Source organism: Mastomys coucha, unplaced genomic scaffold (genome assembly GCF_008632895.1).
Source record: "Mastomys coucha isolate ucsf_1 unplaced genomic scaffold, UCSF_Mcou_1 pScaffold22, whole genome shotgun sequence".
Taxonomy (NCBI): domain Eukaryota; kingdom Metazoa; phylum Chordata; class Mammalia; order Rodentia; family Muridae; genus Mastomys; species Mastomys coucha.
The window spans coordinates 66,029,190-66,032,634 of record NW_022196905.1 but is presented as its reverse complement, the minus strand read 5'-3'; the positions used below and the strand labels follow the sequence as shown (position 1 = coordinate 66,032,634).

The window sequence follows — 3,445 nt, the reverse complement described above, 5'->3', positions numbered from 1 at the left end:
ATATACACACATGCATGTATGCAATGTGTTTATAAAAATATAGAGATATAAGATATGTTCTATGGGGGTATGGTGAGGTATGGGGGAAGGGGATTATCAGTGGGCCCATGCTGAGGCATCCCTTTCTCCTGAGTGACCAGTCACATGATGGTAGAGTATAGAATAGAGTTTATTCAGGGCATGAGGAGGGTAGTAGGGGCAGAGAAAGGCAGAGAGAGGGAGAGAGTAGAGAAGTACAGGCCGGCCATGGCCATGAGCACATGGAGAGAGATGGGGAAGGGAAGGGGAAAGAGGGTAGGGAAGAGCCCAAGAGGGCAAGAGGGAAGCAAGAGTAAGAGAGGGAAGAGGGGGCGGGCAGCCCCTTTTAATAGTGGGTCAGGTCTACATGGCTGTTGCCAGGTAACTATGGGGTGGAGCTTAGACAGAATGCTAACAGTATGCACACACATTATATGTATCTATATAAATATATAGAAACGACTCCATTACGCCCCTTTTCTTCCTTTTCCTATGTATGAGTTAATCAAGCAACCCACCATCAGGTAGTGGGGTCTCCGTTCTGTTCTGACATCCTGTGTCTGTGAGATTCCCATAAAATGAAAGCTCCACCATCAAGGATTCTCCTTCCTTCTTAGAGGTGTCAAGCCGCAGACTGTTCTTTGGTGAGCAGAGTGCAGCCTGGCTGGAAACTGGCATTTTCTATTGTTCTGTCGATTGGGAAAATATCTTTTACGTTCTCATTGTGTTTGAGAGACAAAGACACAGAACTGCCGAGTGACACCTGCCAGCTATTGTTCAAAGTTTACTCTAAACACCCGGGATGCTTTCAAAAATCTTTATGAAATAGCCCTTGAAAGCATTGCTCTCATTTGGCAGTTGAGAAGCCCGAGGCTCTTGAGTGGGGTAAGTGGCTTTCTACTTTAAAAACATTTTTAGAAGTGTTTCAGTTCTCAGACACAAAGGCTGGACATTCCAGATAGCCGAAAGCTCCCAGCAGATGTGGGCCTGGGAGTGTGTGGGAGGCATCTGCATGGAGCAGAGTCTAGAGGACATTAGGGGACGAGGGTGGTGGTTTTGTCTCTTTCATTACAATCTTGACTCCCGGGACAGCGAGTTCCCAGCTGCTTGGTAGGCATCCATGACAGAACTGTGCCTTAGCAAGCCATGCTTGAGAGGCAGTCAGGTCCCCAGAAGAGAGGACAGAAGCCCAGTGGAATTCCCACATGGCCTTCCGTTGTGGTCAAGTGGAAGAATGTGTTCTATTTTAGTGCTACAGGGCCTGGGAGTCCACAGCTTATGATGGAGTTGAGTGACAAGCTGAGTGAGAAGGGCAGGCTACTGAGGTGGCAGCTCAACAGGTAAAGTATTTGTTGCTGAGCCTGGTACCCGACCTGGTTACACCTCACAGCCAATGTGATGGAGGGAGAGAGCAGCATCTCTCTCAACAACAACTAGAAGCCAACAAGAAGCCAACAATACAAAGTGTAGAAATATTTTTTTTTTTTGAAACAGGGTTTCTCTGTATAGCCCTGGCTGTCCTGGAACTCACTCTGTAGACTAGGCTGGCCTCGAACTCAGAAATCCGCCTGCCTCTGCCTCCCAAGTGCTGGGATTAAAGGCGTGCGCCACCACCGCCCGGCGGAATATTTTTTTTTTTTAAAGGGGGAGTTGGAGACTCCTGGTTCTGGGAGGAGGTGAGGTTGGTGGAGCGTATGTGAGTGTACATGAGTGAGGAACATTCTCTCTCAGTTCTGTGGGCTTCTTTCTCTTTTTGGCATAAAAAAAAAAAACCGGTTACTTGAATTCATAGGTGAGATGCAGGTTAGCTTTGAAAACGGAGGATTAGCGTCAGTGTGTAAAATGTCTGAGCAAAGTGCTTCTGGGTGAAGAGACAGGTGCCTTTTATATATGCATTACCAGCGAGGCCAGAAAAGGCGTTGGTATTCTATAGGACTGAGCTGTTAGCTGCCATGTGTCTGCTGGAAATTGAACATAGGTCTTCTGCAAGAGTAGGCTTAACTGCTCTTAACTGCTGAGCCGTCACATCTAGTCCCTGTATCTAGTCCCTTAGAAAAATAACATGCATAGCTAGGCACGGTGACTATTCTAGCACTTTGGAGGTGAAAACGGGAGGATTTAGGGGTTGAAGGTTAATTTCAGCTACATATATAATGAAATTGAGGCCCACCTAGGGCACATGACTTCCTGACTTTAAAGCAACATAAAACAGATAAAAACTGACTCATATCTTCAATAACTGCAGACGTTTTCTTTTTGTTGTTGTTACCAATATTTATTTTTTTTAAGTTTTATTGCATTATGATGAGAAAAGTTATATGATTTCAATTGCAGATGTTTTCTTATACAATATACAGTGTGATATACTGACAGCTGATTGATTAAATAGAAAGCTTATTAAAGGGGCTGGGGAGATGGCGCAGAAGATAAAGTGCTTTCCAACAAGCACGAGGACCACAGGTTGGATCTCAGCATGCAACATCAAAGCAGGGCAGGTGTGTGCAGGGCAGGTGTGTGCAGGGCGGGTGTGTGCAGGGTGGGTGTGTACAGGGCGGGTGTGTGCAGGGCAGGTGTGTGCAGGGCAGGTGTGTGCAGGGTGTGTGTGTGCAGGGCAGGTGTGTGCAGGGTGGGTGTGTGCAGGACAGGTGTGTGTAGGGCAGGTGTGTGGCTCTCTCTCCTGTGATCCCAGTACTGGGGAGGCAAAGACAGCAAGGAACTCCCAGAGAAGGCTGGCTGGCAAGCGTAGGCACAGTTGATGAACTCTTGATTCAGAGAGACCTTGTGTCAATCCTTTGCATGCACATGCTTAAAGGTCACATGCAAACACACGTACACATGTACAGGTACCACAGACACCACACACACACACACACACACACACACACACACACACACGCACGTGCACGCATGCACACTTGTTTGAAATAAGGTGGAAAGTACATTAAACATTCTCTGATTAAATATATGAATACTGCTGTCTTTTGAAATACAATCAAGACATTTTCTGTATAATGTTTTTTAGAGGAATTTCCCCTAGATCATGAAAGTTCAATTTTAGAGACAAAGCGTTTTCTTTTTACACTCATTCTTGATGTGATGCTTGACTAAATTACATAATTATAATAAATACAACTTACCTTAGCAGATTATAGAACAAATTTTATTCCTGGCTGGCCTGTAGCTCCTTTACTCGAAAAATGAGATTGGATCCTTTGACTCCCATAGCCTCTATGGAAGCTGAAATACAGAAGCCATGGCCTCCCCATGCTTTTAGGGACAGGAGTCTGGTATTATGTTTAGAGCCAAGGCCATACATATTTATTACCTTTGCCTTAGTTCTACATAGGCAAAGGTAATAAATGATATGGCAGATGTTGGGTTATTCATAAAGTTTGAGTATAGGTGAGTGTATATATATATATATATA

The 3,445-nt window shown here is 45.1% G+C and overlaps 1 protein-coding gene across 5 annotated transcripts in view; it reads left to right on the top strand.

Annotated features, from left to right (window-relative positions):
- The window catches only part of Fryl (FRY like transcription coactivator), a 239,220-nt gene that overhangs the window by 29,178 nt on the left and 206,597 nt on the right, over positions 1-3,445 (top strand). The window contains exon 1 of one of the 5 annotated variants that reach the window (XM_031342655.1): positions 746-903. The exons of the other annotated variants lie outside the window; for them this stretch is intronic. The gene's annotated coding sequence lies outside the window, so the exon portion shown is untranslated. Of the gene's footprint in view, positions 1-745; positions 904-3,445 lie in introns of those variants that run through there. 5 annotated transcript variants of the gene reach the window in all.